The 15,391-nt window shown below is 43.6% G+C and overlaps 1 protein-coding gene across 3 annotated transcripts in view; it reads right to left on the reverse strand.

Moving 5' to 3' along the window:
* The window catches only part of LOC128645441 (neurabin-1), an 824,161-nt gene that overhangs the window by 684,969 nt on the left and 123,801 nt on the right, over positions 1-15,391 (reverse strand). The window lies entirely within an intron of this gene.

Here is a 15,391-nt window from a genome sequence, read left to right on the forward strand (position 1 = left end):
GGTCTTAAGACGGACGTCCCTCGGGACTAGTGATCCGGACAAAACCACCAAGGGAGCGATTCTCTCGATATGTTGTCCAGAGAAATCTGTTGAGACAGATACAAATGATCACCGGTTCCACTGCTTCAGCATGCGCAGTTGCAACAGTCTGCTAGACACCCTGAGATCAATCACCTCCATACACTGAGCCACAGATAGCCTTAAGGAGGTCTGGAGGGCAAGACATGTTGAAGCTAGCTATGGAGTCTATTATAGTACCCGTGAATTCAACCCTGGTACTTGATACAAGAGAACTCTCTCTAGATTTATCTTCCATTCATGGGATCGAAGAAGACAGGAGAGATTCCGAATGGTCCACTCTTCAAAAAAATTCCGTAGCTAGACCAAACAGAAGTGCAATAAACTGGAAGTGCTGGTCCAGGAACGCAAACCTTAAGAACTGGAAGTGGTCCTTGAAGATTGGTATGTGAAGTGCTCATCCTTCAGATCTATCGTGGTCATGAACTGCCTTCTCGAAGGAGGGGGAAGAATGAACCCTATTGTGTCCATCTTGAAAGATGGGACATTTAAAAACTTGTTTAAGCACTTTAGGTCCAGAATCTGACGGAAAGTTCCCTCCTTCTTTTGAATAGTATCCCAAACCTCTCACAGCGATAGGCACCGGGACAAAAACTCCTAAGTGGACATATCCCGTACGCACCCCAGAAAGGCTTCCCTCCTTTTCTGGTCAGGAAGACAGGAGAGAGAGGAGGAGTCTGCCCTTGGGTGGCTGAGACTTGAAACCCTGAGCTATGAGCTCCAGGACCCATGGATCCTGCACGTCCCTGAACCAAGTGACTGAAAAGAGCAACAGTCTGCCCCCTACACGATCCAGAAGTGGACCGGGGACCGCCCATTCATGCCGACTCAGTCTCAGCGGGCTTCTTGCTTAGCTTGGATTTATTCCAGGACTGAGCCTGCTTCCAAGAGCTCTTGGTTTGCTCTGGCTTAGCGGAGGACAGCTGACATAGGCTTCATCAGAACGAAAAGAACAAAAATTGTCCCTTAGACTAGTTCATACTCTCTTGCAGTAGGAGGGCACCCTTGCCCCCTGTGACCATGGAGATAATGGAGTCCAGGCCTGGACCAAACAAAATCATTCCCTTAAAAGGGAGGGAAAGAAGTCTAGACTTAGAAGTCATAACCGTAGACCATGACTTCAGCCAGAGCCCGACGGGCCTGAACAGAAAAAGCTGAAGCCTTAGCATTCAGGCGAATAATCTGCCTAATAGCATCACAGATAAAAGATTTAGCAACACTCAAGGCCGTAAATCTTTCCTGAGTAACGTCGAGGGGACCCTCCACCCCGATCAAATCCTATTAGGAGTCACACCAGAAGGTAGTTTCTGCGGCAACAACCGGGGCAACAGACGCTGCCGGCTGAAACAAATATCCCGTATGTTGAAACATCTTAACAGAGTTTCCATCTTTTATCCATGGACTCTTTAAACGAAGAGCTATCCTCAAGCGGGATAGTAGAACGTTTAGCAAGGAGAAGATAGCGCCATACCCTTTTAAGGACAGAACCTCACAACTCCATTGAGAGTCCAGGACCGGGAACAATTTTTTAAAGGGAGAAGAGGGGAAAAAGGAATCCAATCCTGTCCCATTCATTCTTAATAATGTTCAACATCTAACAGGAGCATGGAAGGATAAGTTACCACTCTGTCCTCAAACTCTATTCAATTTAGGAATCAAAGGTTCGTCAGGCAATATGGCCTCTGGAACCTCTGAATTTGCCAAAAACCTTTAGAAGAAAGCGCAAATTCCAAAAACTAAAGTTTTGTTCCTCCGACCAGAGAGGCAGCAGACTCCGACCCAGAATGTTCATACTCTGAAGTCTGAGAAAGAACTTCATCCTTGGATAACCCTATCAGTTAAATTCAATAAATTATCTGATGTACTCTGGAAGGAGTGATATATGTAACCTTTCGCTTGCACTTAGCAGGGCGAGGTAAAGCAATAAAGGCCGCAGACACCGCCGTCTGAACTACGCAGTAACGTCGGTTAGAAAAAGAAAAAAAAAGGCCCCCTCCAGATGGAGGATCAGCAATGCTACGGGAAACTGCATGTGTAGAGGGATAAGAATGTAGGGTAAGCACCGCACTGGACAACTCCTCCTCAGAGGTGGACGGCTCAGTGGTATCAAACATGTTTGATATTATCACATTATCAAGGCATATGGAACATAATTGAGAGGGCGGATCTAAGGCCTCCTCACAATATAAACAGGAATTACTCTTTAGGAATAGAGGGAGTATCCTCTAAAGTAACAGAATCCTCCATCGCTAGTGCAATAACCGGAGAACTATAGAAATGAAACAATCTTATTTTAATCAAAAAAGCTGCACCTTTATACCCCAATGGTGGGGCACTCACCACCTCCTATGACCCAGACAGTACAGAGATTTATGACTCCTCTCTGATAAGACACCTGGTCAGGAAAGAGGGAATGAATCACATGCTGCACAATGCAGGACTGTCCCTGTTATGAGAAATGAGCAGCATAAAATCAAACAAACATATAAGATTATTCCCCACTGTTCAATAATCCCCCTCAGGAGAACATATAAGATTATTCCCCACTGTTCAATAATCCCCCTCAGGAGATATTAACCCTTGATACTATACAGATAAAAGGAGTCACACTGTGACACTGTCTTCTTGCGTTATCATACAAGTATACAAAATTAAACAATCTTACCAGAATCTATGCCGTGGAACAGTAACATGGTCCTTCAAGTGTGACAGATAGTAGGGTTGCTTCTGACATGGACTTGAGTGAAGAGAGCAGGCAGCGAAACTCGTCAACGCTGATTGCTTATGCAGCTGTTAATATGAGTCAGGACGGTTTCGCAGAAAGACTTTTTCTGCATCTCCGGACTCTTTCATCACTGAGAGGCTGACAGGACTACTTAAAACTCCAGTCCCATCTCGAAGAGTACTACCCTCCATAAGAGACTACACCGAAATCTTCTCACACCTCTCTGCCAACCTCCTGTGATGAAAGGCAAAGAATGACTGGGGTTATGAGGAAGTGGGGGAGGTATTTAAAGGGACATTATGCACTCTTTTTCTTTGCATAAATGTTTTGTAGATGATCTATTTATATAGCCCATAAAGTTTTTAAATAAATGTATAGTTTTGCTTATTTTTAAATAACATTGCTCTGATTTTCAGACTCCTAACCAAGCCCCAAAGTTTGTGAATACTGTCAGCTACCTTCTCCAGCTTGCTGCTGTTTGTGTAAAGGGTCTTTTCATATGCAAAAGAAGGGGGAGGGGGGAGTGTCTTATTTGCCACTCGCAGTGGGCTTTCCAGCTACAATTTCAACAGAGCCAAACTAACAGCTTCTAAGTAAGTTTTTAAACAGTTTTATACTGGATTTTTATATCAGTATCTGTGCATCTTATTCTTTATAGTAGTGTCTATTACATGCAGTTATATGAAAATGAGTGTATACTGTCCCTTTAAGCCTTTGGCTAGTGTGTCTTTGCCTCCTCCTGGTGGCTAAGTTTAGTATTTTAGTGACTCATCCCCAGGTCATTCTGCTGAGGGAACAAGGAACAGTAGGAGAAATATCAGGGTGAAAAAGGTGCCAGAAGAACAGATTAAAATTTAGGGCCGCCCATCGGAGAACACGGACGGGAGCTGTGGACTCTCCCTGTACAGAAGGAAATGAAATTATTTGGTAAGCATAATTTATGTTTTCCTTCTTAATACAGGGAAAGTCCACAGCTGCATTCCTTACTTGTGGGAAATTATACCCAAGCTCCAGAGGACACTGAATGCTAACGGGAAGGTAAAAAGAGAGTCGGCCCTCATCTGAGTGCACCACAGCCTGCAAATCCCTTTCTCCTGAAGGCTGCTTCAACAGAAGCAAAAACTTGTTAAAAAATTAGGAAAATAATGTAAGGAGGACCAGGTAGCCGCCCTACAAACCTCATCTATAGAGGCCTCATTGTAGAAGACCCAAGAGGACGTCGCTGCTCTCATAGAATGAGCCTTTAATCCTCTGAGGAGTCTTGTGTCCCGCTGTCTCAAATGCCAAGTGGATGATACTCCTCAACTGAAAGATAAGAAAGTCGAAGATGCCTTCTGATCCTTACGCTTTCCAGATAGATAACAGAGAAAATTTAAAAAAATCTGTCTATTCCTATGTAGCCTAAAGATAGAAATTTAAGGCATGACTCCATATTATGTAGTAAACTTTCCTTCGAGAAGAAGGAATAGGACATAAAAAAGAAACCACAAATTCTTGATTGAAATTGCGATTTGACACAACCTTAGGGAGGAAATCCTAACTAGGTTCATAGAATAGCCTTATCGTGGAACACCAGATAAGGAGGGTTGCATTGTAAGGCCACAATCTCAGAGACTTCTGCACGAAGAATTAATATTTAGACGTAAAGGAATCTTCCAAGATAACCACGTAATGTCAACCTCATGCATAGGTACAAAAGTAGCCCGATGCAACCTTAAGAAGATCTAAGCTCCAAGGAGGAGCATCAGCTCGACACATCAGCCTGATCGTAGTCAGAGCCCTAACAAAAAACTGTACGTCCCGAAGCTCAATGAGCCTCTTGTGCAGTAAAACAGACAGGGCCAAAACTGTCCCAACAAGGAACTAGCTAAGAGACCCTTCTCCAGACCATCCTGGAGGAAGGAAAGAATCCTGGCAGACTTGAATAGTTTGCCAGGATGAACCACGCTCTTCACAGAAGAAGTGGGTCCTCCACACCTTGTGATAGATGACGAGGAACAGGCTTAAACGCTTGAAGGAGAGGACCATAACCTCTTAGAAAACCCTCTCTTGGCTAAGACTAAGCGTCAGCTCACAGTCCAACTCAGGGAAATATGCTTTTGATGAAGCAAAGGGGCCTTGTTCCAGCAGATCCCTGCGACAAGGTAACCTTCATAGAGGGGACAACGACATCCCCACTAAACCGCGAACAACAATCTTCGCGGCTGCAAAGGAGCAATCGGTATCACTGACGCCTGCTCCTGCTAGGTTCGAGCAACCACTCGAGGAAAGAGTGATATGGCAGAACAGGAAAAATTGTATTGAACCTCCAAGGTATTGCAAATGCATCCATTAGCTCCGCCTGAGGATCCCTGAACCACGATCCATCTGTGGGTAACTTGGTATTGAGACTGGACGACCTGGGATTCTCATCCAGCATCCCCTTCAAGTTACAAATATCAGAAAACCCCTCGGATGGAAATCTTATCCCCAGATAAAGGAAATGTCGGTATAGAACATCCGTCCTGGATGACCACACCTAGAGAGTGGATCGTTGACAGCGAGCAGTAGTGGGCTTCCGCCCACTACCAAACCCGAGGTACTACCCTCATCGCTAGGGAGTCTCTCGTTCCCCTCAGGTGAAGATCTAAGTCACCGAGAGTAAGACTGACTAGGATCTATAAACTGGGACTAACCCAGTAGACTAAACCATCAGAGAAAAAAGATCGCCTGAGGATCCATAAAGTTAATCGGGAGGGACATCTCCTGAGTCCACGGGCCCTATTGGCAACCACTCACCATCCTGATAGAAGTCAAAACCGCCCGGATGATTTAAGAAAGATGTCCCTCAGGACAAGGAAATCTGGAAAAAGACACTAGAGAGAGATTCTCTCAACCAGTAGTCCAGGTAAATCTGTCAAGACAGATTCAAAACAGTGTCACTCCACTGCCTCATCATACCCCAAGCCTCGGCTGAGATGAGACCTGGTAAAAGGAATGAAGTCCAAGATGGACCAGATGACAAATCATCACCACCCAACACAGTGCCAGCGATGGCCTAAAAGAAGTCTGGAGGGCGCAACCTGATGAAGCTAACTCATAACTTCACATATCTGATAGAAATGTCTCCATGTCTATAAAGACTAAATTGGCATCCAGGAATCCACCCTGGTGCCTACACCAGAGAACACTGGTCTAGATATTCTTCCATCCCTGAGGATAGAGGACAGATGAAAACCCTAATGGTCTTTTATCAGACAAGACGATGGCGATTAAACCAGAATCGTCTAGACAAGGGAAGCTACCGCTAGATCTGTATTCTGGTTACTGCCAAAAGAAACCCTAGATTCCTAAAAGGCTCTAGAAGCAGTAGCGAGACCAAAACTGAAGGAGCATTGTACTGGAACTGCTGGTCCAGAAAAGACAACCGTAGGGACCGGAAATGTTCCCTGAGGAGGAATGAAACGGTATGATATCCATCCTCAACAGTGGTCCTGTACTGCTCTTCCTGTACCAAGGGTAGAGTGGACCTTATAGTCTCTCTCTGGAACGAGGAGACATGATATGCTTGCTTAAGTACTTTAGGACCCAAATAGGATGGGAGTTCCCTCCCTTTATGGGACCAGGAGAAAAACAGTTTGAATAATATCTCAAACCTCACTCTGTGATAGGCACTGGGACAATGACTCCAAAGGAGAACAAAACCCTCACCCACCTGAAATGGCTTCCCACTCTGTCTGGATGACAGGATCAAGAGAAGGAAAACTGCCCTGGAAGGCTGAGATTTGAAGCCCAACTATGATCTCTAGGACCCATGAATCCTGTACGTCCCTGAATCAAGTGTCTGAAAAGAGCGATGGTCAGTCCCCACGCAATACAAGATAGGACCTGGAACTGGCCCCTCCTGCCAACCTAGGTTAGGCGGGGCTCTACTCTGCTTGGACCTATTCCAAGACTGAGTCGGCTTCCAAAAACATTTGGATTGCTCAGGCTGAGCGGAGATCTGTGACACTGGACTTTAACCACACCAAAAGAATAAGAGAAAAAACTTGTCTAATAAAAGGCAGATTAACCCCTAGTCTCAACATACATAATGTGTCCCCATCTACTGCATATGACATATTCTTCTGAAGTTCAAGTCTCCAAGACCTAGAAGAAAGCACTTACCTGCAGTCTAGCTGTTTGGCAGGAAGACAGCTCACAAGGCGTGAAAGGACACATACTCCTTACAGAGACCTGTAGAAAAAGAAAGAACAGAGTAACCAACTCTGGCTTTCTGTACCATGGGCAGCAATGTGTTGGGAAACAAAGCAAGGACTACCTCACAACTTCCTAACTGCTTAAAAGCCACCACTACTTTACTGAAGAGATTGACGTGGAGTCAGCTAAACCCAAATCCTTGCTGACAGGGAAAAGCCCCCGAAAAAGAAATTCATTTCTTCAGACACCAAACTTCACCTTTTCCATTGACAGAGGCAAATAGAATGACTGAGGATTATGGGTAGGGGAGTGACACTTAACACTTTTGCTGTGGTGCTCTTTGCCTCCTCCTGCTGACCAGGAGTGATATACCCACTAGTAATTAAATGACGTTGTGGACTCTCCATATTTTAGGAAGAAAAGAAGAACATTTGATTATAGGAGTAAATAATAAAGTTGCTTAAAATTGCATGCTTTATCTGAATCATGAAAATAAAATTTTGACTAGACTATTCCTTTAATATCATCACTATGTTCAGTTATTGTTGCTCTCAATTCCCAATAGGTTTTACCTATGTAATATAGGGGGCAAAATTAAAGGGATTGTAAATCCTAGAATTTGTGAAAACGCTACAATTTACAAATGGAACAAATAAAGGGGACTTTCATTCATGAAGTAAAAAATATTTCATGAGGAAAGTTTCTTTATTTGTCTGAAGAGTTCACCACACTGAGCTGCTCAGGCAGCACACGGCAGAACGCTATTTTGCTGAGAGGTGACGTTTCCACCACTTATCACTTAGCAAATAGCCGTGATTTCCAACTGGTGCCAAACTGTATAGCCCACACGGCTATTGGCTAAGAGGTGGAAACAGCAACATAGTGTTCTGCCGTGGGCTGCCTGAGTAGCTTAGTGCAATGAACGCTTCCAACAAATAAAGGAGCTTTCAGCATTACGTATTTTATACTTCATGACTGAAAGTCCCTTTTATTTGTTCCAATTGTAAATCCTAGCGTTTCACAAACGCTAGGATTTACAAGCACTTTAATAACATTTTTGGTCTTCTATATTTTTCTAGTAGTAGAGAATGATTTAGTTTTTCCTACAAATTTACAGCATACAAAATGGCCATAAAGAGAGCAACCCACTATATTTGGAGAATGCAATTGCAACCAAAGTTGGTGCTCATTGGAACACACTTTTTTCAAGTAGGTCCTTCAAATTGTTTGTTCTCCTTGCAGTCATTTGAGGATAATTACCTACCCAGTCATGCAAAACAGGATCATTTGATATCAAGCATCAGTTATTTATCAAAATATGCCTTATCTTGCCACAGTGCGAAATGTACATAGTAATAAATCAAATCGTATTCTGGTCTTTTTTTTTTTATTACTTTTACAACATGCATCATACATCATTCTATCCTTTTGACTTGCCTTATATACAGATTTTTTTTAATGGAGCGCTTAGCATATCCTCTTTCTTTAAAACGTATGGACATCTCCCTTGCCTGACGAGTAAATGTCAGTTCATCAGAATAAATTCTTCTAAGGTGAAGGAACTGCTCTAATTTGGATGATTTACAAGTAATTAATCATTAAAAGTAACACTCAAGTCAAAATTAAACTTTCATAATTCAGATAGAGCATGCAATTTTAAACAACTGTCCAATTTACTTCCATTAACAAAATGTGCAGTCTTTTTATATTTACACTTTTTGAGTAACCAGCTCCTACTGAGCATGTGCAAGATTACCCAGAATATACATATATGCGTTTGTGATTGGTTGATGGCTTTCACATGATGCAGTGGGAGTGGAAATGGACATAATTTTAAAACTTGTCAGAAAAAAAATCATACTACTCGTTTGAAGTTCAGACAGTGCTGTTGCATTGTCTTGTTATCATGCGCATTTGTTGTTTATGCAAATCTACTGTATTTAATGGTCCTTTAACTTGCTACAAGTATGTTTTTAAGAAGAACGTGTTTGCATATGTTTAAAATAAGTTGAATAAAGTTGTATTATTGATACATTAAGAACTGCTCTAATACCCCTTGATTATACATTACAACTACGGCATTGAAACCGCCCACCTTAAGAGCTTTGAAGACGCAAAAGGGGAATAAAAAGAGGAAGGAGGCGAAGTTATGTCACACCCGGAAGAAGCTCCCGGCTGCTACCGCGGAGGAGTGAAACATGCAGCAGGACGCTTCAGCGTTTAGCACCTCCAAGCTTCTGACCGCAGTGAAGCTAGTGTAATTTGGAACAGTTACTGATACTTGAAAGGTCAAGCAAGGAGCATATGAATATGAAAATATGAGGGCACAGTACCACAATGTATTCTCAGAAGGGCTGGTGGAGTTAGGAGACTTCCTGACGGCAGCCTTCTTTGATGTGCATCCAACATGCGTATGTGCATCTCACAACTTTGATCCTTTTGAACTTTCTCAAGACGGTTTCAGCACTTTCTTGGGGATCTCAGAGTGATTATACAGTGAATCCGGATGTTGGTGTGTGGCAACATCTTAAAGCGCTTTAATTATCCCTTGGGAATTATGAACTGAACTTTCAAAAACCTAATAGCGGTGCACCTGATATTTTTCTCAGCAGCCGTCCAATGTGTCCTTTTTCTCTTTCTGATGAGTGCTTGTTACTAGACTTTTGGGGGCTCCTTATTGGGATATGCCACTCTTCTTTTTTTATAGTTGTTTTAATTATTATTTCTAGTATGCACCACCCTTCTAAATTATTTGCATTACTTATTGTATGGTGTGTGACCAATAGCACAGTTTGTTTTGTTCTATGAAAAATAAACTACATGTTGTTATATCTAAGAGATCATCTCATTGTAGACAATGCTGTGGAGATGACAGTTGCAAAACAGTTTCCTCTTAATGTGAAGATAAACTTTGATGAATGAAAGCCCGGTTTTTAAAAATACTATTAAAAACAGGGGCACTTTCATTCATCAAAGTTTAGAAAGCGGCTGTTTTGTTTTACCTTGCTTCTCTTCACAGCCGGACCCCCCCAGAGGATCCTCTCTTCACATATCAGCAATGACTAATCCGGCTTCCTCCAATCAGGGCATGGCCTCAGGCAATGTTACCCCTGGGTGGAAAGCCGTGATTGGAGGAAGCCGGATTAGTCATTGCTGATGTGTGAAGAGAAGAAAGTTACGTTTTTAAACATAACGGCTGCTTTCTAAACTTTGATGAATGAAAACAAAATTTATGCTTACCTGATAAATTTCTCTCTTGTGGTGTATCCAGTCCATGGGTTCATCCATTACTTGTGGGATATTCTCCTTCCCAACAGGAAGTTGCAAGAGGACACCCACAGCAGAGCTGTCTATATAGCTCCTCCCCTAACTGCCACCCCCAGTCATTCGACCGAAGACAAGCAAGAAAAAGGAGAAACTATAGGGTGCAGTGGTGACTGTAGTTTAAAAATAAAAAACACCTGCCTTAAAGTGACAGGGCAGGCCGTGGACTGGATACACCAAAAGAGAAAGAAATTTATCAGGTAAGCATCAATATTGTTTTCTCTTGTAAGGTGTATCCAGTCCACGGGTTTATCCATTACTTGTGGGATACCAATAACAAAGCTTTAGGACACGGATGAAGGGAGGGACAAGGCAGGAACTTAAACGGAAGGCACCACTGCCTGCAAGACCTTTCTCCCAAAAATATCCTCCGAGGAAGCAGAAGTATCAAATTTGTAGAATTTAGAAAAGGTATGAAGCGAAGACCAAGTCGCCGCCTTACAAATCTGTTCAACAGAGGCCTCATTTTTAAAAGCCCATGTGGAAGCTACCGCTCTAGTGGAATGAGCTGTAATTCTTTCAGGAGGATGCTGGCCAGCAGTCTCATAAGCTAAACGGATTATGCTTCTCAGCCAAAAAGAAAGAGAAGATGCCGAAGCCTTTTGGCCTCTCCTCTGTCCAGAGTAGACAACAAACAATGCAGATGTTTGACGAAAATCCTTAGTAGTTTGTAAATAAAACTTTAAAGCACGAACCACGTCAAGATTGTGTAATAGACGTTCCTTCTTTGAAGAAGGATTAGGACACAATGACAACAGCGGCAGAGACCATGGTGGAAGGGATGACATGTCCACCAGATCTGCATACCAAGTCTTGCGTGGCCACGCAGGTGCTATCAAAATCACTGAAGCTCTCCCCTGCTTGATCTTGGCAATCAGACGAGGGAGGAGAGGAAATGGTGGGAACACATAAGCCAGGCTGAAGGACCAGGGCGCTGCTAGAGCATCTATCAGCGCTGCCTGGGGATCCCTTGAAATGGACCCGTAACAAGGAAGCTTGGCGTTCTGATGAGACGCCATCAGATCCAGTTCTGGTTTGCCCCATAGTTGAATCAGCTGGGCAAATACCTCCGGATGGAGCTCCCACTCCCCCGGATGAAAAGTCTGCCGACTTAGAAAATCCGCCTTCCAGTTCTCTACTCCTGGGATATGGATAGCTGAGAGATGGCAAGAGTGAACCTCTGCCCATAGAATAATATTTGAAACCTCCAACATTGCCAGGGGGCTTCTTGTTCCCCCCTGATGGTTGATATAGGCTACAGTCGTGATATTGTCCAACTGAAATCTGATGAACCTGACCGCAGCTAATGGAGGCCAAGCCTGAAGAGCATTGAATATTGCTCTCATATCCAGAATGTTTATCGGAAGGAGGGCTTCCTCCTGAGTCCATGAACCCTGAGCCTTGAGGGAGTTCCAGACCGCGCCACAGCCCAGAAGGCTGGCATCTGTCGTCACTATAGTCCACTCTGGCCTGCGGAAACTCATTCCCCTGGACAGATGGACCCGAGATAACCACCAGAGCAGAGAATCCCTGGTCTCTTGATCCAGATTTAGCAGAGGGGACAAATCTGTGCAGTCCCCATTCCACTGATTGAGCATGCAAAGTTGCAGTGGTCTGAGATGTAGGCGGGCAAACGGAACTATGTCCATTGCCGCTACCATTAGGCCGATTACTTCCATACACTGAGTCACTGACGGCCGAGAAGTGGAATGAAGAGCACATCAGGAAGTTAGAAGCTTTGATAATCTGACCTCTGTCAGAAAAATTTTCATTTCTACTGAATCTATCAGTGTTCCTAGGAAGGAAACTCTTGTGAAAGGGGAGAGAGAACTCTTTTCTCTGTTCACTTTCCACCCGTGAGACCTCAGAAAGGCCAGAACAATGTCCGTATGGGACTTGGCGATTTGAAAAGTCGACGCCTGTATCAGAATGTTGTCTAGGTAAGGAGCCACTGCTATGCCCCGTGGCTTTAGAACCGCCAGTAGGGACCCTAGAACCTTCGTAAAGATTCTTGGTGCCGTGGCTAACCCGAAGGGAAGAGCCACAAACTGGTAATGCCTGTCTAAGAAGGCGAACCTGAGGAACTGATGATGATCTTTGTGAATCGGAATGTGGAGATAAGCATCCTTTAAGTCCACGGTAGTCATATATTGACCCTCCTGGATCATAGGGAGGATGGTTCGGATAGTCTCCATCTTGAAGGATGGGACCCTGAGAAATTTGTTTAGGATCTTGAGATCCAAGATTGGTCTGAAAGTTCCCTCTTTTTTGGGAACTATAAACAGATTTGAATAGAAGCCCTGCCCCTGTTCCTCCTTTGGAACTGGGTGGATCACTCCCATAACCAGTAGGTCTTGAACACAACGTAAGAATGCCTCTCTCTTTATCTGGTTTACAGATAAGTGTGAGAGATGAAATCTCCCCTTGGGAGATGAAGCTTTGAAGTCCAGAAGATATCCCTGGGAAACAATCTCTAATGCCCAGGGATCCTGGACGTCTCTTGCCCAAGCCTGGGCGAAGAGGGAAAGTCTGCCCCCTACTAGATCTGGTCCCAGATCGGGGGCTACTCCTTCATGCTGTCTTAGAGGCAGCCGCAGGTTTCTTGGCCTGCTTCCCCTTGTTCCAAGCCTGGTTAGGTCTCCAGACTGGTTTGACTGGGCGAAATTTCCCTCTTGTTTTGCATTAGAGGAAACTGAAGCTGCGCCACTCTTGAAGTTTCGAAAGGAACGAAAATTATTCTGTTTGGTCCTTAACTTATTGGACTTATCCTGAGGAAGGGCGTGACCTTTTCCTCCAGTAATATCAGAAATGATCTCCTTCAGACCAGGCCCGAATAGGGTCTGTCCCTTGAAGGGGATGTTAAGAAGCTTAGACTTTGAAGTAACGTCTGCTGACCAGGACTTAAGCCATAGCGCCCTGCGCGCCAAAATGGCAAAACGTGAATTCTTAGCCGTTAGCTTGGCTTAATGAAAAATGGCGTCAGAAATTAAGGAGTTAGCTAACTTAAGAGCTTTAATCCTGTCTAGAATATCGTCTAGCGGGGTCTCCACCTGTAGAGCCTCCTCAAGAGACTCAAACCAAAAAGCCGCTGCAGCAGTAACTGGGGCAATGCATGCAAGAGGCTGGAGAATAAAACCTTGATGTATAAAAATTTTCTTAAAGAGACTCTCCAATTTTTTATCCATAGGATCTAGGAAAGCACAACTGTAATCGACGGGGATAGTTGTACGCTTAGCTAGGGTAGAGACTGCTCCCTCCACCTTAGGAACCGTCTGCCACGAGTCCCGTATGGCGGCATCTATGGGAAACATCTTTTTAAAAGCAGGAGGGGGAGAGAACGGTACACCTGGTCTATCCCATTCCTTAGCTCACCTGCCTCGGCTTCTGGCATTGTGAGGGTATATCGGACACAGGCATTAAAGCGTCAGAAAGCTCTGTATTAGTTCTAGCCCCAGAGCTGTCTCGCTTTCCTTGTAACCCTGGCAGTTTGGAGAATACCTCTGAGAGGGTAGCATTCATAACTGCCGCCATGTCCTGTAAGGTAAAAGAATTAGACGCGCTAGATGTACTTGGCATCACTTGAGCGGGAGTTATAGGTTCTGACACATGGGGAGAGCTAGATGGCATAATCTCCCTCTTTTCAGTCAGAGAATCCCCTGGAGATAAATCTTAAAGCGCCATAATATGGTCTTTATAGTTTATAGAAATATCAGTACATTTGGTACACATTCTAAGAGGGGGTTCCACCATGGCTTCCAAACATATTGAGCAAGGAGTTTCCTCTATGTCAGACATGTTTAAACAGACTAGTAATGAGACAAGCAAGCTTGGAAAACACTTTAATAAAGGTGAAACAGTAATTAAACAAAAACGTTACTGTGCCTTTAAGAGAAAAAAACTAGCACTTAAACTGCAAAACAGTGTAAAAATACAGTAATATCTTTGAAATTTTTACAGTGTGTGTAAGGGACTAAAGCAACATTGCACCCACTTGCAAATGGATGATTAACCCCTTAGGCCCCAAACTGGATTGAAAAACGTTAAAAAAAAACGTGGTCAATTGAGCACCTTGCCACAGCTCTGCTGAGGCTCCTACCTGCCCTCAAATACGATTTTGTGCAGAAATAACCCCTTTGAAATGGTCCTCAGATGCCAGAGGACTCCTCTAGGGAAGCTGGATGTCTCAGTCTGAATTAAAACTGCGCAGTTAGAGAACTAAAATAGGCCCCTCCCACCATGTACTGGATGCCAGAGGGGCCTTAAGAAAATACTCCTAGGAGTATCTGATTAGCCATGTGGAAACTAGGCCCCAAATAAAGACTTATCTCCCTCAGAGAAAAAACGTCCTATTTATGAAATCATGTAAACGTTATGTCACTAAGTAATATGAGTATTAACATGAGTATTACCCTGTTTTGTAAGCATGATCCCAGTCGCTGTTAAATCACTGCATCAGGCTTACCTCAAATACACAAGGCTCTGTCAGCATTTTCTAGAACTTATTCTCTCTCTAGAAATAAAAATACTGAACATACCTCAAAGCAGGTAATCTGCAGACCGTTCCCCCAACTGAAGTTTTCCCATATTCTTCAGTTATGTGTGAGAACAGCAATGTACCTTAGTTACAAACCGCTAAGATCATCAAACCTCCAGGCAGAATTCTTCTTCTAATTTCTGCCTGAGAGTAAAACAGTACAACGCCGGTACCGTTTAAAAATAAACTCTTGATTGAAGGTAAAACTACACTAAGTCACCACATATCTCTTGATACTTCCTTTCTTGTCGAGAGTTGCAAGAGAATGACTGGGGGTGGCAGTTAGGGGAGGAGCTATATAGACAGCTCTGCTGTTTGTGTCCTCTTGCAACTTCCTGTTGGGAAGGAGAATATCCCACAAGTAATGGATGAACTCGTGGACTGGATACACCTTACAAGAGAAAGTGCCCCTGTTTTTAATAGTATTTTAATGAAAACCGGGCTTTCATTCATCAAAGTTTACCTTCACTTTAATTGTATCTATATAAATGGGGGTTCTTGGGTTATCAAGTCTTGGCCAACACAAAAAAACTTGGTCTGCAAATAAGTAA

This window comes from Bombina bombina, chromosome 1 (genome assembly GCF_027579735.1).
Source record: "Bombina bombina isolate aBomBom1 chromosome 1, aBomBom1.pri, whole genome shotgun sequence".
NCBI lineage: Eukaryota > Metazoa > Chordata > Amphibia > Anura > Bombinatoridae > Bombina > Bombina bombina.